At 45.5% G+C, this 25500-nt stretch overlaps 1 long non-coding RNA gene across 1 annotated transcript; it reads right to left on the bottom strand.

Annotated features, from left to right (window-relative positions):
* Positions 1-261: 261 nt before the first annotated feature.
* LOC122179659 lies at positions 262-21151 on the bottom strand. Its single transcript, XR_006178789.1, has 4 exons — positions 21057-21151; positions 15762-15916; positions 1565-1621; positions 262-365 (listed from the first exon to the last, which is right to left on the bottom strand). It is a non-coding gene; the product is annotated as an uncharacterized LOC122179659 (long non-coding RNA).
* Between the last annotated feature and the right edge of the window lie 4349 nt (positions 21152-25500).

The following is a 25500-nucleotide window of genomic DNA, read 5'->3' as shown; positions in this document are numbered from 1 at the left end:
CAAATACAATGGAAATTTACTCCAAAGCTTTACCTCATCGCTGCTGGAATGCTTGTGGGCAGCAGCATTTCCAGCACCATTCTGCTTCTTCCTCTTTCTGACCCCTCCTGTACTAGAGGCAGCTGGCTTTGCAGCAGTGTTACTTTTTCCCCATTTCACTGGAACTTCTTCCCTCCAGGAAATCCAATTCACGTCTTCTGAATTTGCATGAAGCAGAACATTGGTCATAGAAACCTCCAATCTTCCATGCTTCTTTTCCACAGAGGAATCATGTGTCTTCCTGCTTGTCAGATATGGATGTTGACACCAGGAGGTTCATCCTTCTCCTGGCCTGGCTGTTGAGGACAAATACAAGCTTGCATCATCTGCAAGAGGAAGATGATTCTTTAGTATGAATTTCTTTAAGACCACACAGGCAATGCAATGTCCTGGCATTCTTTATAGTAGGCACAACAGACAGCTGCACAACAATTCTGAACAGAGTTGTATGGTTTCCTTTAGGAAAGAAGTGCTTCTGTGCTGTCTAGAGAAAGCACTGTATCCTTTTCTACTAATATCACCCATGGTTCACTTTTTGGCTCATCTTTCTCTAAGGCTATTAGAAGGGAGGCTCTGAAACTAATTTGTATTTTCCTGTGGCTGCCAAACAATTTGGGTTTAAGCATGCTGTTTTTCCAATCTATGGCTGAAGTGCATGAGTTTTAAGGTCATCTAATTGATCATGATAACTTTACATTTTGCAATAGCATGATGAATCTGAGGCTAACACTTGAGAACGGTGCATTGGGGGAGCACAGGGAGGGTGCACTCCTCTGAGCTATGGAAATCACAATGGCGGATTGGATCCAGCTCTGCTAGCTGTGCCTGGAGATGTTGTAGGAGAGTGGCAAATTACAGATGTGTCAGACATAAGCTAGAAGAGTAAAAAATCTGCAATATGAAATATGGGCTTTTGAGTTCAACAAGTGCTGTACTCGGTGAAGATGGTTATGAAGCGATTTTAGCTTTGCTGGTAAAAATCTAGATCAAAAGGAAGTAGCTGATACCAATGATTCTTTTCATTTAGTCAACAGGATTCATATACTTGGCTGGCTGAAGGTTTTAGAATTGAAAATTGGAAAAAATGTTCAATTATTAAGAAGAAGCATAGCAACCCACTTCATTTGAGCAATCTGGGGAACTACAGCGTTATTCATAGATTACATTCCTTTCAGCAACAGGAGAAAAAATCATCAATCTTTTTTTTTGAGAACAGTGCTATAGTAATTCCTATGTCCCTTTCAAGCAAAAGCAGATTATTTATGCATGTTTTGAAAATGATTCTGTGTCTGGTGACTGCAACTACAGAAGATGAGACTCAGAAGATCTCTTGTATTGCCCTGTGTTTTGTTTCATTCCTTTTGAACAAAGGTATTGGGTTGAACACTTTAGCATTTCACAAGCTAGAGTCCACAGCATCCTGGAATATGGTGAAGGCTTTTCTTTTTTTTTTCCTGGAGTTTTCTTTCTTTTTTTTTTTTTTTTTCCATACTTTTAAGAAGTACACGTCTTATGCAAAGCTGACCTGCAGAAATTCCTCTCTTCTGCTGGCTCTTCTTGGAGCACACACTCAGCACTGTACCTGAAGCAACAGAAAAGAATTGTCAAAAGTGACTACATAGTGTCTAATTAGTAAGTTCTTCAACCAGGAGAAAAAACCATTGTGTTCTCTTTCTGTGTTCCTCTGAGACTAAAACCCTGAAATTTCCCTTTTCCCTATCACCTACTAGTTTTCACTAGTTTTCACCCCGTGCTGTCTCTCCTGCCTGGCTAATGGATACAGATTTGGGGAAACACATATCCTTGCACTGAGAGAAGTATTACATGAATGGGAAAGTTCCAGGAATAGGAAATCTAGTATTACTCAATAAATATTAAATAACGAACACCCCTTTAAGCTTTAGAAGGAAAAAATGCATTCATCAATGTTTTTGGTACAAAATAATTAAGTAAAGTACAGATTATTTGAAGACGTTTGATGTCCCTCTCCAATGTGAGTACTGTATTTATTTACTGGAATGTCCAAGGCTCAAGCTGAAATGAGGGAACAAAAGAGCGGGGCTTTCCTCTGCACAGGCTATAAAGAAAAGAAGTCAAGTGTCTTTGCGTTGTGCAACACATGCTTTCTGTAACTTTAATTGGAATGTTAGCGGGGAGCGGGCGGGGGCCTCTAGATTGTGTTGGTGCAACATTGCTTTGAGAAATTCCAGTTCCTGAAGCTCTTAAGAAAAGCATTCACCATGAGGAGGGGGATGGGTTGGCGAGGAAGGCCTCTTTTTCTCAAGAATTCCCATTTGGAACACGTTACTCTTTTGCAACATGCAACGTATAAACTTTGTATAAGTGATTAGATAGAGTGCAAAAGCTAAATCTGTTTGCATTTGATTAGATTGTTTTTCTACTGACTATTTGTCTTTTTTCTTGGGAAGCAATAGTCTTTAAGAGAAAGCATGTCTCTTTCTGTAAAAATGAACTGGTTTGCAAGTGGGATGGAAGAACGATCATTTGAACTCTGAATGATACATCTGATTTTTTACCTTTCTGCCATTTTCACTTTTAAAGACAAGTTGTCAAGTCATGAGGTGATTATTTCAATCTGCTAGCTTTCTAGTGATATCCATGCTAAACAAGGCACAGACTGGGATGTAATGTTCCAGAAGAAAAAGGAAAAAAATCCCACACGTACAAAATGCAGAAGTACCTAAGCTGACAGAAAGGTGCATAGAATCAGACAGATTGGCCTCGCGTAGGGATTCCAGTATGATCTTCTGGGTCCTTCTCCTATATCTGCCTTTCAGTCTTAAGCCATAATCCTCAAATTTCCAGGTATTCTTCCCATGTGCAAAATGCTTCTTGGAGGTGTCACATCAAAATCCCACTGTCAGCTGGCTGCATAGCCATGTAGCCCCGCTGGACCTGGTCTCTCTGAGAAGCCTCTTCCCATGTAATTCAGTGAGGCTCTGGAGAGGACATGAACAAATATATTTCTCAGGATTTTATGGCTGGGGCTCTCCCAAATATATTTTTAGGAATTTTTCCTTCTTGGGTGAAAACTATGATTCACATTTTAGATAGGAATTAACTAATTGGTGATTTTTGAGATGAAATTTCTCTCAGAATAATCTGTAATCTGCCATATGATAGTAATCTGTCATAATCTGTCATGAAAAAGTCCAGCACTAGGAGGATAGCATGAGCAATATTTTAAATTCTGCACTCTCTTAAACTTGTCGTTCATCTTCATTTCCAAAATGAACCGTATGCTCATTGCTGGCTTTGCCAATATACTGAAGATGTGTGGCTTCTATGGAAAAATTAGCATTTTACCTCGATGGTAATGTTTACCTTCAGTCTCAAAAACAGTCACTGACTCACTTCTGAGCCCAGTAGAGAATCAAAATCTGTGAAGTGTGAAAAATACTGCTTTTTGATAAAATCAAGACCTCAAGAATAGAGGTCGCTTTTCCACGTGGTTCCTAGATAATGTTGTGAAAGGTTTTGTCTTCTGTCACTCAGAGGGATTTCCTCCTCCTTAGATCAAGATGGCATTTTGGGTAGCTTGAATGGCTGCCCAACAGGGCTTAATTTTGAGTTAGACATCTTTCCACCCCTCTATGTAAGGGCAAATCTTTTTCCTTCCTTATGCAGGAATAAGAATGACTCAAGGCCAATGAATGAGAAGTGATGAAATTCAGAATGCTATAGACAGAAAGATAAAATCCATGCGTGGGAGGGAGAAGGATGGATTGAGAACAAAACAAGAAAGGTCAAAGAGAAATGGGGAGGAACATTTACAGACACTTATCACTGTGCAGAAATCTCAGATGTGAGGCTGGAAGTGGAGGTTATAGATACAGTGTGGTTGGGAAGGAAGCACTCCAAATTGGATAGGGACATAGAATAATATAATATCCAGAGTTGGAAGGGAACCATAAGGATCATTGATTCCAACTCCTAGCTCCACTCAAGACCTCTCAGAAATATATTTTCCAACTGACAAGTTCTACTGAAGATTCAAATTGTTTGGCTTTAGTGACTGCTAGGAAAAAAAAATAGAGTAACTCCAATGGTTAGAAGCTGCCACAAGGTATTTGCAAGCTATATGAAATGCAGTCAGCTAAGTGGTATCTCCTGGTGTCCTTACTAATATAAGACATTGGGTGTTTTTGCACTTCTTGTCAGAGGGGACCTGGTCAGATCAGCGTGCCGTATGGAAAATACAATGCAAAGGTTAGGTGCCAGGTTGTACAGATTGTTGGAAAAGTTTTTAAGGCTTGATTCCTGCTGAAGTTTGCACAAGTGCAGGAGAATAATGTTATGTGGAGGTTTGTAAACAGTAACTAGTTAGCTGTTTGCCTAATACTGCACTGATAGATTAAGCTTGGAAGCACACTCTAAGCAACCCAAGGGCAGGCAAGGAAATGTAAGCAGAACCCAGCAACTTTCTGTTTCCCTTCTCTGCATGTTTGTGTACGGCTCATCAGAGATGTTGTATGGTCTCAGTCTTTTATATGCCTGCAGTTCAAATCACTGTAGGAGCATCTCAAAAATCCTCATCTGCAACTGCTGGCTGGAGATCAAATGGATGTAAGAGCTGGAGGGGAGTGTGGGATGGAAGAAGAAAGCTGGAATCAGCCCTTTTTGTGGAGATTTTTATGGCTGAAGATAGGACATTCTCTTGCAACACATTTGAGATGTAATGAATGGTGAACACAGAGTTAAGGAGCCCATCTAGAAGAAGCCCACAGCAACACATTTCCAGGGGATCAGATTGTTTCTTCTACACCCAAAGCAGCTTCTGCTGTTATTTTACCTCTGTAGGATTTATGCCAGCACTGACCTCTGCCATGAATGTGCCAGCCACATCCTGAAGCCACATCTCACGTGCTGAGAGAAGAGTGTGAGGTCACTTTTAGGACCCTTCAGGACAAAGGTAATCCAGCAACAGCTCAAGGAGAGGCTTGGCTGCCTTTCCAGCAGCAGTCACCTGTGAATAGTATCTTGAGATTTCCAGGAGATGGGAAAGCAATGCAGCTGCTACGTCAGCAATGCAGGGAACTTCCCTGGGATTCCCTGCAGAGTTTCATTGAAGTTCATTGATTCCCTCTCCATAGAGCATTCATCAATGCTCCTTAGCATCCTCTTTATACAAGACTGTTGTTTTTTTGGGGGGGGAAGTAAGGAAGGATTTAGAAAATGCTAGGCACTGATGCTTGACTATCCTTTTTAACCTGGATTGTAACATTTTACCTTTTATATATACATTATATATATATATAAAATTCATTTTTTTTCCGAGAGACTGGAGAATATAGCAAGAGAACACACTGCAAACCTTTAGAGCAGCTTAAACTCACACAATGGCCAAGACTCCGTGCTGTTTGTGGGAAGTATTTTCAGATACGCAAAGAGGCAAAAGTGAAACTTTTCTCTGACCTGGAATCCAGTGTTTGTTGCTTATTTCACTACTGTATTCCCATGCTAACTGGTTCCATAACCTGTGTGCTCTTGCTTGTGATTTTGGCCATAAATGGGTGGGACAGACAGGTGAAGTCAGAGATAAAATAAGGTTATTTACTGAGGCCCATTACTGTACTGGCATAGAGGAAGGATTCTTTTTATCCTCTGTCCTTGACACTGTGTTGAGAGGGGACTGACGTGGGCAGTCTAAGAGTCTAAATGGCAGTCTAAATGGGCAGGCTAAGAGTCAGGGAAATTTCACCTGGGCAGTGACAACACTTGCACACATGGAGGATGCTGCAGGGCTAATGAGATGGTGGCCAAAGCCAGGAGAGAGGAGTGTCACTCAGACTCTGTATGGAATTGTTTATTTGCAGCCTGACTCAGAACCGCTTTGAATAGACTCCAGGCTTTCTGTTGTCCTTCATTCTGCAAGCAAGCTTATATACAGGGCTGATACATTTTGGGATTAAAAATTTTAAATCTTATCTCTAGACATGAAACTGGGAAAGTAAGATTTCCTTCTGTCAGCATGTAGTAATGCAATTGAATAGATTGGAGTCGTGTTTAATTGAAAGATGAGAGAGTTCCATTATAATTTACAATTTGCATCCCTGGATATAGCATATGTGTTCCTGGCCACACAATACAGAAATGTCCAAACAGCTGCTGAGCCTGCTTCCCATCCTGACTTGACAGGTAGGACAACATCAACTAAAACAGCATCTCCTTGTTGCATTCGTGGTCACTATTAGGTACAATGTCACGACTGCATTTTTCACCTGCTCTGGGAAGAAGCGCATGCAATTTAGTAAGGAGGAATAGATCCCTGTATAGAAAGGCATTTGGAGAAGGCACATCCCAAAAGTTTCTTGGTACTCTTCACTCTCTGTGCCTTCAGAGCTCTTGTAGCAGAGGACAGAGAAAGGGCACATTTTTTCTAGAAATATTGCTGATGATCACAAGGAAAGAAACCAGGCACCTGGTGAGAAAATAACAATTCAGCTCTCAAAGGGATGCTCCCCACCTCTGCCAACATTTCCTCAGGTCCTTCTCTGCAGGTAGTTTACTCTGAGAAGCACATAAAGACTAACAGACACAACCACGCCTCTCACGGCCTGGGAAAGCAGCCTGCTCACTGCCTCTGGAGGGGCCATCCCAGCAGGGCATCGCCAGCCCCACGCCATGGAGGAGCACCTCTGCAGGGTTCTGCTGGCCAGGTGTGCGGCGGACGTGTGGCAGAGCAAGTCATGCTTTGAAGGGGCACAGGAGGAGAGCAAGCAGCAGCTAAAGCTGTCTCTGGGAAGGCTGGTGTATGTCTGAGCAGGCTGTGAAGTGCTTTTTCCTGCAGTTTCTTTCACTTCTGCATGCAGAGCCCGGCAGCCTCCGAGTGACACAGTGAAGCGTGGCCACATTGCTGTGGCTGTAGGATTTCAAACTTTTTTGGACATTAGCAGATGATCCATCTGGACTTCTCATCATCTTTGAGAGCCTCAGGGTCCTAATACTGTTGTTTGACATTACTAGTGCCAAAGCTGCTGTTTCCAGAGCTGGGGAGATTCTTTCAGCTGGCCTGATGCTGACCAGTAGTTAGGGAGACTTGCTGAACTGGGAGACTTCTCTACAATTACTTATGCAAAAGTTTATCTTCACCTCTGAAACACACTGCTGTTGTTATATCTTGCAGATTTTCTCTGCTTCATACCGTTATAAGCCATCCACTAGTTCCAGAGCCAGAGATTAAATCCAGGCAGTGGGGGCACCTCTTGCAGCTGGTAGCTCTTCCTCCTCCACGGATTATCACAGCTATGGCAAGTTGTGTAACTGCAATCATGACCACAGATCAGGTCCAGAAAAGGAGTGGTTAAAAACTGCGGTGCAGTGGCTTCCCAGGGCTAGCGCTCTCATTTTGTGAGAGTGCCGTTAGGGAGAAGTTGGTGGTTACTTTTGTCCCAACCTAACAGGGGGGATCTGTTTGCCTGGGAGCTCATGGCCATCCCCAGCACAGATGGAAGAGCAGCTGTCCCCAGGATGGCAGTGACCCTACATGCTCCTCAGAACTGAGGTACGTGACTCAGCAACTGCAGGGGACAGACCTGTCCCCAGTTCTGTCAGAACTGTCAGAAACCTGTGGGAACTGTGGGACTTTGCATACGGTGGATACTCCTGATAGCTGTTTTCCCAAGTGAAAACTGTAGTAAATTGTGATATATGTACACATGTGCCAGGCTGGTGAGAAGGCTTATCTCTGGAGCGGCACCTAGCAGTCCTGCATAGGCAGATATATTGCTGTCATTTCTCATAGCTGATACAGCACCCAGCCATGGGAACGCTTCTTTGTAGAGCTGGTATCTTAGAATCCCTGAAATCATTTGTGTGACCAGGCTGCTGCAGAAATCTTTTGTCACCATGGCCAATCTCTAGCAACAGAACCGTGTACACAAACACTGTTCCTGTAAATCAGCCTTTCATTAGCTTTGTGGAAGGAGTTCAGGGAGATGTAGCCTAGAAACAGGACTTCATAGGAAAGCATCTGTGGCTTCGTGGCCCAACCACTGCCTGCTGCGTGAGTGATGTGTTGTTCGGTAGGCACTTAAAGCATGCATCTTCTGTGGCAGTCGTGGAAAGGAATGGGTGACCCTGCAGCTAAAAGTCCTGTGATGCCTGATGCTGCTGGGTTGACATTCATGCAGCTGTAGCACTCAGAGTTTGGGGCATGCAGGTACAGAAAGATGTACCTTCCTGCAGAGGCTGGTACCAGCACCCCATGGCCATGCCTGCATCCTGCACTCACAGGTAGAACTTGTCCTTCCCTGCCTTAACATGACATTCTCCCTTCTGGTATTAATTCCCAAGCACTGTACTTTCTTTTCAGAGACTTCCAGCAGAAACAGTGAACAGCTTTCAGTATACATCAGCATGAACTAGAACGCTTCCTTACTTGACCTGCTTGCAGCAGAGTAAACACAGATGCCTGAAATATGAGTTTAAAAAGATGTATTTCTATGCATATAAATAATATCCTGCTCATGGTAGTAAAACAGCACAGCTGTGCCCCTTCTGGATTTGAAGGAATCAGCTTCTCGTGAGCAAATGTCCTGATTTAAGTGTCTAACTGTCTGCTCTTTTGCTTTCCCAAGAGCTGATTTTAGGACTTGAGAAGATCAGCACAACTGCTGCTTCTTGGGTTTGGGATGGCAGTGGTGGAGGGCAAAGCAGGATATAGTACGGGCTCACCTGCCCCAGGTGTGCCACCGGTGGGCACTGCCTCCTGCAGTGCCTGGCTGCCCCAGGAGGTGACAGGGAAGGATTTGGGCAGCTGGCCAGGACCCGGTGCCAGCCCCCTTGGCTCAGGTTCTTATCTTTATGTTAATCTCATTTTATTATTTTTTTATGGTTAGGAAAAGGAAAATAAAACCTCAGAGCTACAGAACACTCTGAATACAATATCCAAGCAAAGACACCCTTTTCTGGCTGACGTAAATACAACTTCTGGTGTTAGTTAAACCTAGGATCTGATCTTCCTCCATTTCAGCTCCTCACGCTATGCACAATAAACACACATCTTGATTTGCACCAATGCAAATAAGAGATATGGTCCAATGATCCTAGCACTCTGTTTGCAGGAATTTTTTGGCCTGAGTTCCATTTCCATTTTTTCCAGAGACTGTCTTGACTGTGGTGAAATTGTGCCTCTCATCTGCAAAGAGAGGACGAGTCACACATGGCAAGTTGTAGTGCACGGCGTGGTGCCTGGGTGTCAGCATGACAGGGGAAATTCCACCCGGATTCCTTCACTGCACAAGCAGGAGGGAGCCTCATGGAACTCCAATGCTGTGGGGACAGCTACGAGCAGAGAATTCCCAGGGAGGAGAAAGCACATGGGATTTAGGAGGATTTTCTGCTACTTGCTCTTCCTAAAAGACCTGGGGATTCCCATGCCAGGATGCAAAACTTGGAGATTGCCCATGGAGATTGCCCATAGGGATTCTCATTGCAATTGTGGAAGAGACGCCCGAGGTGACAGCAGCTGCTCTCTGCTTGCTTGGAGGCAGCTGCCCAGCTTTCGGCAACATATTTTGGCAACAGAGCCTGGCAGTACTTTGCCATGCGTAATGACTTATTTGCAGAGGGAAGGAGTTGCACTCCCTTATCTACACATTCAAATAGAAATAACAGGAAAAATGCCTTCTACAGCATCGCAGCTATTATTCTAAACTAGGATAATCCTTTTTGTGGTTAAAATTAGCTGATAGTTATTTTCGAACTTTTCAAGCTTCCTTTCCTGTTCCCCACCTTCCTCACTGGTAGCCTCTCATCACCTCTGTGCTGGCGATGTGCAGAGCCAATCTCAAAAATTGATGTTTTTATTTCAGTTCAGCCATTTCATTTGGCTTTGGCTAGAAATAACACTTCTGAGAGAATGAAGGTTGCTGTGTGCACTTGGCAGGAGGGAAGCTCTTTTCCTTCCTTCCCTTTTCCCCCTTTCTTCCTTGACATGAATTTTTTTAGCCTCTTTTAAAAAAACCTTGTTTTGTTGTTGTTGTTGTTGTTTGTTTGTTTTGTTTTGTTTTGTTTACTTGCTGCTTTCACTCACATCCCTTTTTCTTTCATTTGCAGCTCAGCCTTTTGCTTAATTTGTCTGGGATTTCCTAAAATATCTGGGGAGGATCTTTGAGAAACAAAGAAAGGAGAGATTTGGACCTCTTTATACACCATAAACATAGAGCAGTGAAATTATTTTACCAACACAAGAAAAAAAGCAGGAGCTACTCCAAAATGAGATCAGTGAGATATTTTTGCTTAGTGTTAAGTCAGAATTGATGACTTTTTGCCCAGAGTTCCTCCAGCATCTGCTCAGTGCAGCTGCATGGTGGGCACCTAATGATCTTAAGTTGCACCAGGGTAGGTTCAGGTTGGACAGTAGGAAAAGATTTCTTCTCACAAAGAATGGTGAGGTATCAGAACAAGCTGCCCAGACAGGTGCTTGAGTCACTGTCCCTGGAGGTGGTCCAGAACAGGGCAGATGTGGCAGTGAGGGACATGCTAGAGCAGTCACAGGCAGGGACTGATGGTTGGACTAGATGAACTTAGTAGTCCTTCCAACCTTAATAATGCTATGACTCTATGATCTAGCAGCCCACCTCAGCTGGGAGGGGGGATTTAGGTGGCAACAGCAGCACAAACTTCAATGGGTCCTCAGATCCTCTCACCAGCCCCTCATCTCTGGAGAAAAGCCCAAAAGGGGAAATAGGAGGTTTCCTCTCAGTGAGCTGTGCCACAGCCAAGCTGCTGTTGGTAGCGGGTCTCACAGTGTTAAACAGGAGCTCATGTGCTTGAAGCCTGCGGGTTTGTTTTAGTTTGGCTCATTAATCTAAGTGAAGCGTTTCTGGCTTCAGACGCTGTGAGGATTAAGTGGGGCAGCAAAACAAATGAAAGCTTGAATATCTGGCCAGGTTCTCAGCACCTCCCTTCCAGCAGCAACCACGCTGGGGCTGCTGCTGAGAGGGGACCCTCAGCTTCTGCTACTGTCTGGTGTTTTATCACTGACATTGCTGGGAACATTGATCAGGTTGACATAAAACACATAAGAATGAAAATAAGTCATTACCTGTGCTGTCAGCTAGGGTGCAGGACAGAAAGGGCGGGTTCTCAGATCATCCCGATGGCTCCTTTTTTGCTCTTTTGTAGTGAATTGAGAGCATATGAGCTGAATAACACCAAGGGTAAGATCTGCAGATAATGTGCATGTGCTGTAATTGGTTGAAGGATGTCCTGATTACATTATCCTGGAGCTCTTCTTTCCTTACCAATGCTCCCAAGCCTCCTTCTCTCACTCTTACACTTTTACCTACTGGGACATGATTTTTTGGGGGGGTTTGTTTCTTCTGTCTGGCTTAATTCAGCAAGGCCATTTTGTCTGGTCACAGCCAGTCGTCTGTGTGGTTCAGCTAACACTATAACCTGGGAAGCAAGCTTTCTTCTAAGCCAGCAATCCTCTGCTTCTCTCTGGGACCTATGGAGATATAGCAGAGACAACAGTGTTAGCACCAGCAGAGTTACACCCATGAAAATAGATCCGAACAATGGGGACTCTGGCTGTGCACTGACCAGCAGTACTATCTGCTGACCCTCAGGGTGCAGTTTCCCATTTGGGCTTAATCTGATCTGATGGTGGGCTGCTGGTGAAAAGGGTGGTCCTGCTCTTCCTGCCCGCTCCTAGCCATGCACTCCTGGCACCTCCCTTGCACTGAAAGCAACAAACCTGCAGGCTACTGAAAGACCTGATGGAAGATTTTTCCTTTTTTTTCTTTTTTTTTTGGTGCATCAGTTTTTTTGCTGGATCAATGAGCCAACCTGAGTCACCCTGCCACAGCAATGCTCCTCAACACAATGCAGGACAACTTCAGCCATGCTGAGTTAAGCACAGCCAGAAAATGGGCCATCTGTATGTCATACCCATCCTCCTATGCCACAGCTCCCGGTGAACCACCTCTCTCTCCAAGATGTGGGTTTGCCTGAAACCATCAATGCAGCACAAAACAAGGGCCAGGATCAAAGACAGGACTGAGCCCCAGCTCTGAGTCCACAGTCTTGCAAACATTTGGAAGACACAGCCTCGTACACCACTTCTGAGACAGCTTTCTTCCCTGGTTAATTCTCCTCGCTGCCAGGAGAGCGGGATGTGACTCTCCTGACATTTGTTTGGTGAATTATGCTTGCCTTCCGGAGAGCACAAACAAGCTGCTGGACTTCCTCCCCACAGCCTCAGCCCCAGCCCAACCCTCTGCATCCCCTGTACTGGCCTTACACTGTCACAATTGAGATCAACATTGAGTTACACCTCCAAAAATGCCTCTGTGATTTACAGCTCTGACTCTACTTTCCAACCACAGTCCAAGAAATGTTAGCATGTAATTGCCATTGATATTCCTCAATATGAAACATCTGACCGTTTTTGAAGATCTGGTCTGAAGCATTTGAGAAAGTCATTTGGATTTAGGTCTGTAAATAGTGATGTCACTTCTCAAAATAGGCCTTGTCCTCCAAAGGTGCCCAGGCATGACACATGTTGTCCTTTCTGTGTCACCCTACCTAGACAGCTGGAATTTGAAGACTATGATGAGAAAAATATAAGTAATTTCTACGTCACAACAGCCAGACCTGAATGTAATTACTCAAAAAACCATAGTCTCAGCTTCTCAGTAATGTTTGGAAACCAATAAGAAGCATCCTCCTTGTTCATGGGAACAGAAATTGTATTCACATAACAAAGATATTAGGTAAGAGGAAGTATATTGAGGAACTCAGGAAGTGAAAAGTCTTTCATTGCTATATTATTGCAAGAGCTAGTACAAAGAAACATGATTAGTCGGTTCTTCAGCAGCTTCCTATTTCCATCACCAAACTGCTTTAATCTTTAAGATACTGAACACTGTGTTTTTTTCTGAGGTTAATGTGGAAGGGCTTTTGTGTCCAATTGAGTCACTGGGCACAGGTGAAATATGGAAGATGTGATGAAGGTTAGATTTCAGCTATATCCTCCACTCCCCCACCATTGCTCTCTTCCCTTTTCATTTACTCTGAGCCACAACGCATTGGTGGAACCATTATTTCTCCCTTGTCTAATGACCCAAGGTGCCCATACTATCTGGGAGTGGTTGTCCCCTGCAGAGGAGACCAGTGGTGGCAGCACTGTGATGATATATCCAGCTGGGGACAGCGATGGATCCTGGTTCCAAGGCTGCATCAAAGAGAAGGAATCATAGAATCACAGACTCACAGAATTGTCTGAGTTGATTGGGACTTTAAAGGTCATCTAGTCCAACTCCCTTGCAGTGAACAGGGACGCCTACAGCTACATTAGGGTGCTTAGAGCCCCATCCAGCCTGACCTTGAGTGCCTCCAGGGACAGGGCATCAAGCATCTCTCTGGGCAACCTGTTCCAGTGCCTCACCACCCATACTGTAAAAAACTTCTTCCTTATATCCAGTTTAAATCCTGCAGGTCCCCTGCTCAGAGAGAGATTGCCTGGGCTAAGGGGCTGCAGCTGTAGCAGTGCTAGGGAGCAGTTGCACAATGCATGACAATAAGGATTTTTTTAAAAAAGTATTTTCGAAACCACTGTCTATTTCTAAGCTAATTTTTAATGGAAATTGCTTATCAGCACTGCAGTCAGAATGGAGGTGGATGAGAACTGAGGGACAGGAGAGCCAGAGCTGAGGAAGAATGTGAACAAAAATATTTTCAGAAGGAAATCTTCTATTTAGCTTTCTTAATTGTATTTTGCAAATACCTATCCCATCCTTATAGCATGAGCCTGTAGATGGGATAGGTGTTGAGGCTGGGTTATTTTACAGCCTACGGTGCTGCTGACATTGCTGTCACTAGTCTCAGAGCCACACACCTTCCCCTGACCTCACCAATGATGTTCAACTGCTTACAAGGAAGTAAACAAAAGGGACTCATGGGGACTTTGGTTCCATAGAAACAGCAGGGAAAATGTCCATGCGTGCCAAGTGGAAAAGGACTAAATCAGTGGGGAAGGAAATTTTATTGTCGCAAGTTCAAAGGGGATGTTACAATGTTGATCTCAATGTTGAGTGGGGAAAAAAAAGGAAAACTTCAGAAAGCAGTCCCTGAAGTAAAACAAAATACTACTAATGAAGATTTGCCTTAGAGCAGTTGTCAAATATGATGCGGTATTTACACCAACTGTGACTCAGGCAGCAATTGCTACTTCCCCTTCCAGCACACCACAGCTCTGCCTGCTCTCCAAGGGCTGCAGCTCACAATTCCATGCACTGATTTGGCCCTGGGTGGAAGAAAGCAATGAATGGGCAGTGGGACATGGGCATGTAGCCCCACCAATCATGGGTCCATCAGGGCTGGATGTGGGGGAACAGCAAGCAGCATTGTGGCAGTGGTGAGAGAAAAAGCCCTGCGAAGGAGTAGTGGCTGCATTCAGGTGGCTCATGAATGTGTTCCTGGGCTGTAATGAGGTCCTGGCCAAGATAAGCCAAATGCACGCATGGCTTTGGGTCTTGCAGAAAGAGATTTAGGGTTATAAATGGAGAGGATGGTGCAGTTTGGCCACTGGATTGTTCTCTTGTTGACATTGCCGTCTTCAGTTATGAAAGCCCTTTGTGGGGCTGGCAGTACACAGGGTTCACAGGACAAGGCCATGGATGTGCAACAATGGGCAACACCTGTGTGCATCTATTTGCTACTGTAGGCTTCATGAGGGCAAACTGAGACAAGATGGGCCACAAACTGACACTGGGGCACCTACACAGCAACACTCCAGGCACCTTTTTCCTCCAAAGAGACCCACAGCTCTTCCCACCCTCATGCAGCTGCAGCAGTGACGCACTCTGTTGAATAAACCATCAATCCTGGCAGTCACTCTGGTTATTTCTAAGAAAATCACCCTCATCTTCCTGCTCTGGTAGGAAAAATCCAAAGATGGATCAAGTTTTAGTCATTTCCACATCTGAAAGGGCTGATGTGGAAAGGTCTGTGGCCAGTCCCATGGGGAGAAACAACGCTATGTGTGACGTTCAGGTCCACATCACGTCATGTAGCATTTCAGAGAGCAGTGCAAACAAAGCCAAGTCACAAACTGCACCTGTATGATCACCATCTGGTTAGGCTTCTTCCCTGTGTTTCCAGCTTACCAAGCTGATGGTACAGTCAGATCTGAATGCCCAGGGGTCTCCTTCTTCTTGCTGGAGCTTCAGCCAATTCAATACTTGCCTGCTGGGATTTTGACCCTCCCATCCCCCATATGATTTTTTGAAGAGATAACTACTTTATGTATACTTGCTATTTGGATGGGGGTGGGGGGAGAGAACCTTTATTGTTGTCTCCAAACTTCTGCAGCATAAAGTTCCAGGATTCCTCCATTCCCAGCTGCTGGATTCAGAAAGCTTTTCCTTTTCAAGCTTCCTGTTCACACAGGGTGGGGGTGGAAAGTGGGGGATGAGGGGGGAGGTTAGGTATTGAATAAAAGGAATTAACCATTTCCCTTCTCTGACCTTTGGGAATTTCCGTATGTGAAAGTGGCAGCTTGTGTGTCTAAGAATTATAAATGATGAGACCTTGCAAGTTGCTGAATGGATGTGTGACCAGCCACCACGGAGCTGGGCTAGGAGCAAGGAGGGCAAAGGGGAGGAACGAGAAGCAGGAAAGAGCAAAGATACCGAAAGACTGCATGTTTTATAGGAACGAAAACTGCTTATTGTGCTCTGGAGAGCTCATACCATTGCAGCTTCCCTCTACCATGTCCTAGTTCATCTTCTGTTCTCAGTGTGCAGCAGAAAGGAGGCCAGGAAGTAAATTTCCATGAGAAGGCTCTCATGACTCAGATCTCCCTCCTGTAGGGCTTCATCAGCTTCCCTCAGACAGGGTCACCATCCTGAAAGGAAAACAACCATTCTGGCTGGTGTTACACTGCGTGTGTTTTTAATGCACATTGCGTGTATATATACACACAACCCTCTCTAGACCCTTAAGAAACAATGGGAATGTGCTCAAGAGTGGGACTTCCAGTGCTGTTTCTGAGAATCCTGTGTTTCTCAGTGCAACCCATAAGCTCACAGCTGCTAGGACACTCCGTGACACACACAGGTGCAGCCATACGCATGAGGTGTGGAAGAGGATGCAGCCTCCATTGCCATTGCCATTTTCAGGGAGCATCAAGTATCCCAGAGCACACTCGGCTGGTGAAGAAAGAAGAGAGATTTCCTAAATACAGGAGGGAAAAAAAAACTTGTTTGTCCCCATTGCTGGCTGCGATTTACAAGGCGCAAAGGCACAAAGGAAAAAATACGCTGCTCAGCAGGGCTGCTGCTGCATCCTGTATGGCATTGCTGTGCAACCAGGCAGCCCCATCTGTCTGAGGATGTACAAATTGTAAACCTCACAGGGGTGAGCTGGGGAGTCCCAGCCCCTGCTGCTCTGCTGAGATGGCAGCACCCACCTGTGCCTCACTGCGCTCCAGCTCATGGAGGGGAGTGCCTTGTGCCATACAGATATATGCAACCTGCACTCTGGGGAGCATAGAGAGGTGATTGGCTTGGGAAAGATCTCCTCCTTCTCTCCCTCTGCTGTGGGCTGATGGAAATGGCTGCAGGGGAAGCCTTTTTTTCCCAAGTCCCCGTAGCTGAGCATCCTTTGCCCACTGCTGCCCTCAGTGCTTCCATCAGTCTATGGATGAGACAAAGGCCAGCCAGTGCATCACAGACGTGTTAAGTTACTGCTGTGCTGTGAAAGAGAGGGAAAAAAATCCTGTTGACTGTGACAAATTAGGGAAGTTCAGGGTGGCACTCACTCTTTTATTGGAGAGCTGCTTGAGTCTGTGCACTGCTAAAGGGATTAGAGCAGCGTGTGGCATGTTTCTGGTTCTGACAGAAACTTGAACACGCTCTAGTAGAGCTGTAAAGAGGAGGGCCATGTCCGTGGTGAAGGCCAAGGAGGGGGTGCCTGGTTGTAAGTGATTAGCCACACCTGGGAGACACCAGGGGGCTGAGAAGTGAACGTGCCATTGACTGTCGAGGTGCTGAATTCTCAGCACTGCATTTGCAGCACCACACTGTGGCTTTCTCTTCCCATACATATGCCTCTGGGCATGCCATGCTCTCACAGAGGCTCACATGGTGCTGTCTCCCAAAGGAGGAGAAGGAGGATCATAGGGGGATGCAGTGCCAGCCCTGCAGGTCTCAGCCTTGACCTGCAACAACCTCCCCAGGGACGGAGAGGGCTTTGGGTCTCCACTCCCATTCAACCCTTGCTCATTCAGAAGAATAAGAAGGGAAAGTAGCAAACCTTGGTGTCGTGTAAGAAAATTCATATCGGTGTGATAACAATGAAAAAAGTTGTAACTTACTGGGAGGTGAGACAGCTGCTGTGCCTAAGGTAGGTCAGCCTTTGCTTGGACTTTCAAGGCACCAAGTTGAACGTAGATGGGGAGCCAACTTGTATCTGGTTACTCTAAACTAAATTTCAACGAAGTTTCAAGAAAATGATTGAGAATGTGGTATACAACATCTGCTCTGAGAACAAGATCAGAAATTAAGCCTACAGCCCAATGCACAACTGGAATGACTGCATTCCTAAGCAGGACATCCACTCTGTGATAGGGACATGAAAGACAAGGCTCATAATGTTACCAGAGGTGTGGAAAAAGCAACCTGGCACAGCAGATGCGAAGAGATGGAATAAGTATATCTGGAAGGAGCATCATAACTTGTCAAACACTATTTTCCTCATATGGCCCTAAAGTTGGGTCATGTTGAGTCCTCCAGATAGAGTGGACAGGGCCCAGACTGTCCATTCATGTACTGACCTAGATTTGCATGAGCTTGCTAGGACATCGGGACATCAAATCCATTTGAGTTCAGAAGCATCTGCAGTTCACTCATGGAAAAACTGGAAACCAAAGTTATCAGGAGTGACATAGCGAGAAAGAATCAAATTGCTTCTTCTCTTTCCCTGCCTCATCACAAAAATGAGATACGTATGTCGGTCTGGCATTTGGGTTAACATCCATGCGTGAGGTTATCCCTGGGGCATGCACCTACCTCTAGCTCTTTTATTTATCTTAGAGAGGTCCAAGTGCAGCTGGAGAGGCCAAAGTGTGTGAGTGAGATTTGAAAGTATAACTCTCTAGTTGAGGGCCTACCTAAAAACCTGAGATGGCAGATTCTCTGGTAAACCATTCAGCACACTGCGGAAAAGCTCACAAACCCTGGCTGAACACCACTGTAGTCAGCATTACTGAGAAAGGTGAGTAAGCCAAATTCAATTTGTGTCAAGCTGCTGCTAGAGTTTTGCAGAGTGAGCTTCTTGTGGGTGGTGAGGGAGGGACTGGGGCAAAGTTAAAGGAAAAGCAGGCTGAGTTTTGACCTAGAAGATCCCTAGTTGACCACAGTTTTAAAAACTTATTAAGAGAGCACAGGATGAAGGAAATCACTCATTGTTATTGCTCTTAAGAAATCCTTTTCTAGCCTTCCTCACAGATTTGGAAAGCGAAGTAATGAACATCATCCAAGACACGGTTAGCTTACAGAAGATGGATGAAGGTCAACCTCTGCTTTAGCAGCACCGAGCTGGCTCCTCACCCTTGGCTTTCCCAGTCTGAAATGGGAATTTTGGCTGGCTGAACTTCTCCATTGCCACCCGGCAGGACTTCCCCAGCAATGCCTTTCTGCCCCAGCAGTGTGACCTTCCTCTCCATCCTGCTGCATTTAAGCCAGTGCAGAGCTGGCAGCCTCAGCTTCCTTGCAGCAGTATCAGCTACACTGTGCACCATCCGTATGAACTAAACAAAATTTAGGCTCAGTTCCCATTCTTAGCTTGAAAGCTCATATCAGGGTGCTCACATAATCCACCTGCTATGGCTGACTGATCATGGAATTGAGTCAGAAGGGACCCTTAAAGGCCATCTTGTCCAACTCCTCTGCAATGAGCAGGAACACCTACAGCTACAACAGGTGCTTAGAGCCCTGTCCAGCCTGACTTGAGTACCTCCATATCCACCACATTTCTGGGCAACCTGTACCAGTGCTTCATTGATCGTGGCAGAGGGGTGAAACATGCCTTGTTCTGCCCCTGGTATGTGCTGCACTCACCTCTTACATTACAAACTGAGTTGGGGTACATATGGGTATTCAAGAGGCCAATATAAAAGAAGCTCCCTTCTGATATCCTGCATGCAGTCAGTCTGACCACACTGTGCTGAGCACACATGACACCCAAGAAAGGACAGGAGGAGGTTAGGGATGAGAAGCTCTCTGGCCTGCAATTAGCTGAGAGGCTTATATTTAGCAAGCAGTGAAGGTTTCCCAACTACACAGATATACTAAGCTGTGCAACATCTCATTTCTCAGTGTTTGCAGCTGCTGACACAGCAAGGATTAGTCAAACAGACATTAAGGATGGGATAGTGAGCTGTGTGCACTTTCCACGTGATGGCAGGGATACCACAAGCGGGAACTGACTATAGTCAGTCAGACACATTCTCTACAAGCAGTCTGGGACCCCTGCCCCACAAGCCAGGCTTAGCATGAAGCTTTCAAATGGGAACATGCTCTTTCTCTGCCACAGGAGTTTTCTTAGCGTTGCTGCCTTGAGGGCATCTAGACAAATAGCAGTCACCCTGGGGACAGCTGTGGCTCTGCCAGCAAGTCCTGCAAGATTTAGGCAGGTCTTGAAGTTCACCTCCCCAGAGAGGCTCAGAAAGGAAAACAGCTACAGCAATACCTCCAGCGGTAGAAAGCAGGGCGAACGGAAGGCCTGGGAGGTGCAGCAGGAGGTCAGCCCAACCCATGCTGCTCTGCACACAGCACACAGATGGAACTGTGCTCTGTTTATCTGTAAACAGTAACACTGTTCAGCACAAACATGCAATCAGCCTGAGCTTGGAAGGCTTCATGTCCTTCTTGGTAACAGTGTGATTGAAAAGTCCTTGGCTCACTGCCCTGAGTGCCTTGCTGGAGTGGGCTGGGTGAGGAGCAGGGAAGAGCTGGAGCAGAAACGCTGAGCTTTGATTTTCAAGTCCAATTGCCCCAACAATATGACCCAGACCTTCCCAGCTGAGAGCTGAGTGACTGCGGAGGGTGCAGAGCCCTGGGACAGCTCTGAAAAGCTGCTCCATTCCTGGTCACAGCTTGCTCTCCAGGGATAGTCAGTTCTAATGCCTCAGCCTGCACACAGGTACCACCTGAAGCTGCTTTCTGTTGGCTATAGGTGCTTACAAAACATCTATTCCTATCAAGGATCCCAACAGGCCCCTCTCATCTATGATGTTGGGAAGAAATGTCATCCCTATTTCTAAGGTAGGGACATGAAGCACAACAAGGTCAAGCAATTGTGCAAGATTCAAGGCCCGACCTTCAGTGATGTACCAGCTTAAAAGTTAGCATACCGTACGCTAGAGCTATCTGGGTGAATCCCAGGATGTATCTTCCCCTCCAGAAAAGCAGTTCTACACACTCCAGTGCTGCATGCCAAGAACTTCATTTGCTTAGAATAAGAGAATCAGTAAGGTTGGAAAAAAACACTTAGACCATCCAGTCCAACCCATCATGCCCACTGACCATGTCCCTCCGTGTCACATCTACCCTTTTCTTGAATACCTCCAGGGACGGTGACTCCTCCACCTCCCTGGGCAGCCTTTGCCACCGCCTTACTGCTCTTTCTGAGAAGCTTTTCCTAACATCCAATCTATTAGATACAGCCCAGGATATCAGTCAGGCAGCATTCATTCCTGTAGCCCTCTATGTTCCCACGCTCCTTTTCATCATCTACATTAAAGGACAGTCTACTTCACAGGGAACTGGTAGCAGCAAAACTATATCCACTTCCTTACTGCTGATGGAGAAGGGATATTTCTGCTTATAGCTGGTAAGAAACTTTCTGCTCACAGTCAAGCACGTGGACAAAATCACAGGACATTTAACTAGCCATTATTTGCATTCATGATATTCATGGAACGCATCAATAATTGGCTCTTATAACACTCATGCACAGACAATATAGTAGTGGTAAGAACTCACCTGAGGAGAACTCACAGTCTCAGGTTGGAAAATTGATGTAGCAATCCTACAATCAAGGCCTACAGTCCCCTAACCTGCCATTTATTTGGGAGAGAGTTCCAGGAGCTGAACTGACCCAGATGCATCCAAACCAAGTTCTTAGTAGCAAATGACAGAAACCTGATGGTCATTGGTTTAATGGGAAAATCAGCTGAGGTTACAGACTCCCTTCTGTACTTTTCCCCTCCTCCTCAGGAACAGCCATGAGTGACTGGATCAGATTGAACAGAGTATTTTCAAGAGGGGCTTTGCAGTTCCTGTCAGGAAGCTGGAGTAGTGCTGTTTTTCCCACCAGGCCTTAGGACAGAGTGCACGAAAGTGGTGTGTGGAGAAAGCAGCTATACTCCTTCATCGAACACAGGTGGTTTTCTTCCTATTCTCACCACACCTGGGGGATTCAAGAAATTTCAAGAAGAGACGTGCTTGCAATTTGCCTCTTCACAGTTACCTTGGGGAATCTTTCCAGACATTGTCCCCAACAGCATCTTATTTCTGAGACATTAAAAAGCCACTCTATTCAAATGCAAATCAAGTCCTTCCTGACAATAACTGTTGAGTAATTTTGACGTCAATACGAGTGCTCTAGCCGGACGTTCCAAGAATAGACCTGGTGTTTGGGAACGGAGCAAAAAGGAAGCAACCACAGATAATACACAGGAGCAACTCTTTAAAGGAGAGACTGTGAGGGGAAGATAGCACAGCCAGGGGTATCAGGTACCAAAGCACCAGAGATTCAGAGCAAGGAACACACAGGGGAAGCTAGGCCAAAGAGGGCTCTCCTCAGACCCAGGGTGAGGAATCTGGGCTTGACACCAGAGCAGATGTGCTTAGGCTCTTGTGCTGTTGACTTTGAGGATGGGAGCAGTAAGATGAGGGTGACTGAGTGAAGAAGACTCCCAAGAACATCAAGCAACCCAAGACTAGGCAGCCAAAGAACAAGGTGGACAGTGTAGCACCAGGGCTACCACTAACTGTTGAAAGAAAGGTTTTTCACCTCATCTTGGGTGAGTCCATTTGCTCAGAGTCAACCTCAGACTCTTCCCTTAGACTGGATGTCAACCAAATTTCATACATTTGGAGCTTTCTTAGATGGCTCTGCCAGTACTACATTATACAGTGCTGTCTGGAAGTTCTCTTCTGCACAGTGTGTGCTGTCATGCTTCTACAGCTGGTTGCAGAGAGGAAACTAAACTTGCATGCATTTAGCGGGAAAGGCTTTTAACCAGAGCTTGATACCAAAAAGTACATTCAGACACACAACTAGTTATCCCACTCCAAGGGATGCATACAGTGTATATTACTGATGGGTTGATAGAGCAAACTGCTGTCCCCCAGGGCTCTCTAGGGCAAATAGTATGTTCTTGAGCTGAAGAAGACCCCCGAGGAAACACAATCCAGCAGAGACGCCATTGATGTGCCTGTGTGATCAGAGGAATACATGCAGGGCTTCCCAAGTGACATGGCATTTGAGTACTGTTTGGAATACAATGAGCTTTCTGCCTGTTTTGGAATTTTCTGACATTTAAGTACAATCACACTTATAGTGGTTACATCTGACCTTTCTGATCTGCTGGCTCATCAGCCAATGGAGAGCCCTCAGGTGCAAATTTTCTCTTTGCTCTACACTATTCTGCTACTTTGGCTTCATCTTGTATTAATTAATCACACAGGACTCCCAGAGAGCTTCAGAGTCTTAACTCATTCATCTCTGAAAAATATTCTTGTATTCATAATGAGTTTCATATTTATCTGCCAGAGAGTAAGGTGAAGCCACATTACAGTAGACAGTTATTATTTTATTGCCCTTCTTTTGCAAAGCTGATTTATCTAAATTCACAAGGGAAAACAGTGTCAGAGATGCAGAATCAATGTGGTGTCCAAACCTTGAGTTGTCCTGTAGTCACTGGAAAGCATTCCTTCTGAAAACGCTTTCTCACCTCTCTTCATACAAACCCAAGTATAACCTCAAAGGTCCGGAACCTACCTTGAACCCTGGGTAAGGACCAGATTTGCCTCCTGAGGGCCCTTCTGCTCATTCTTAGGAGACTACAGGTCTTATTACTAGAAAGCGTATGGTAAATGCTAACTTGTTAAACAAAAGACTGTCATCAGTCACTTTATGCCCAGTTGAGAAGAACAATTCATGTTCTTTGAAGTACATGTCACTTGCTGTTCATCGTGACCTGCTTCTCTTTTTTGAGGATTTCTTTGAGGAGAACATCACATATCAGGGTCCCGGGTGGGGGTTGTACAGTGTAAGATATGTTCCTCTCTCCCCATACATTTTCTATCGTCTGTAGATTTCCTGGAGGGGAGAGCAAAGACATGGTCACTAGGGCATGCAGCCCCTGATCTGACACTGCCTCGTGCAGCTGAAGAGACATCAGCTCCTGAAGGCCTTGACTGGCTTTATGTGAACACCACAAGTATATAAAAAAAAAATATCCAGGCACTCACAGCCTAGCTCAGCATCCTACAAAGCTTACTTCAAGCTCAGGGTGTACAGTGCTGCCTGGACCAATTCCCCATTGCTCCCTGCCACATCAGCCCTCTGTTATTTGTTCAGTACGGTTTACTGAATCATTTATAGGCTTCCAGCCACCCACAGCCAACTCATAGCAAGTGTTCACAGCTAGCACTGTGTAGGAGCCCTGAGGCCAGTGCTAGCCCACGGCTGAGAAAAGGCATTGCTCCTCCAGGTTGAGGAGCATCCTGACCCGGGATGCGGGTGCCAGGCAGCCACCTCAGGGAACTGTAGGCCACAGGCTGCTCCACAGACAGAGCTGGGGCCGGGTGAGTGCACAACGCAGGAAACACCTGCTCCTGAAGTGACGACTCTCTTATCTGACCCCAGTCACATCAGGTGGCTTCCTTGTTTGCCTTGGCTGGCAGCCCCTGTGGCCCCCTCCAGCCATGCTGGCGAGCTCCTCTGCTCCTTTTTCCGAGTGTGTTCATTGATCTGAAGAGAAAACTGCTTGGAGACTTTCCCAGCACACAGCCTCTGCTCCTCCCGCCTTGGCCACACACTTAAGCCCCACTCGCAACCTCCCTGCACCGAGGAAAAGCAGTATCCAAGGGTACAACATGCACGTGGCCTTCCCCAGACCGAAGGCTGCAGAGTGGGACTATCACTGCCCCAAGCCAGAACGCCCAGACTTTCCAAAAAAACAAGGTCCATGCTTGTGGTTTCTCCCTCTCCCCAGACTCCCTCCTGCAGTCTGAGTGATTACTGAGAATTGCTGGGCCTGGCCACAGGACCATGCCCGGGGCCTTCCCCAGGCAGCAGCTGGGCAGAGCCCACCTGGCCGCCCGGAGGTGTCTCTGGGCCATCCTGGGAGCCTGGAGCCTTCAGGAGCAATTTCCCCACATCTCCTTCCAGCTCTGCCTCAGGGGCAGATCAGGAGCTGGTGGCGGGCTTGTGCTCCCATGCTGATCTGCATTTCAGCCACAGATGCTGGCCCAACGCCAAGGTGATGCCATTTCGGTTTGACAATCACCTCTTAAACAATCTTCAAAACAAATTTAATCAGCAGGTTAGATATCGACACATTGAAATGTAATGCTGCTGCCATATAAAGATAAATTCAGTCATAGCACGCACATATTTTAAAAGCATACCTTAGTCAATAGTCCCATGAAAGTTATAGATACATGATAGAAATTGTTTGGCTTCGGATTTTATGAGACATGTTCCTTGCAACATGTTTTCCTTTTCTTTTGTGCCTAATCCTTACTCTTAGACTCTTTTGATAAGGAGAACTCATTTCTCCAGGGGCAAAATTTGCAATGAAAAAAGCCACAGAAGAAACTTTCCATACTTAACATACTATGCAAAGAGGAACAATAAGATAATAATGAGGCTGAATATTCATTATGCTAATCGAATGTTAATAAACTATGGGATAGCATGCAGCTCAGTTTGGCTCCCATCTCCCTCTCTTTCTTTATTTCTTGACTGATTGCATCTCTCTTCCTTTCTTCTTTGCTTCTTTCCTTCTCTTGCTATGCAAGGCCATCTTTATGGCGGTGACCCACTCTTAGTTTGAAAGCGTAATTTATTTAAAACAATCCTGCAAATAGTAAACACTGTCAAGTAGATATGCAACATCTGTGTGGTTCAGACTGTTGCTGAATATTTCTACTTTGACCTCAGGGAAGCCTCAGGTCCAGGAAGAGATGATGACCAATAATCACAGAAACCCCAAATAGATGAGTGTAATTATATCATTTTCAAGACATGAATACTTAAAAATGAAGACTACTTCACGTATCTGTCACCTTGGAATGGAATAATTATGTCTGAACATCTGACATCCTCATAATTATATGGACAGCGTTTTCATTTCACTGCATTAATTATGTAAGGAAACAAAAAAACAAAGAAAGAAAGAAAAACCGTGGGGTG

Source organism: Lagopus leucura, unplaced genomic scaffold (genome assembly GCF_019238085.1).
Source record: "Lagopus leucura isolate 7727_CA_CO unplaced genomic scaffold, USGS_WTPT01 Super-Scaffold_1, whole genome shotgun sequence".
In the NCBI taxonomy this organism is placed as follows: Eukaryota; Metazoa; Chordata; class Aves; order Galliformes; family Phasianidae; genus Lagopus; species Lagopus leucura.
Note: the sequence above shows the minus strand (reverse complement) of the source record. Positions and strands in the feature narration are given on the sequence as shown.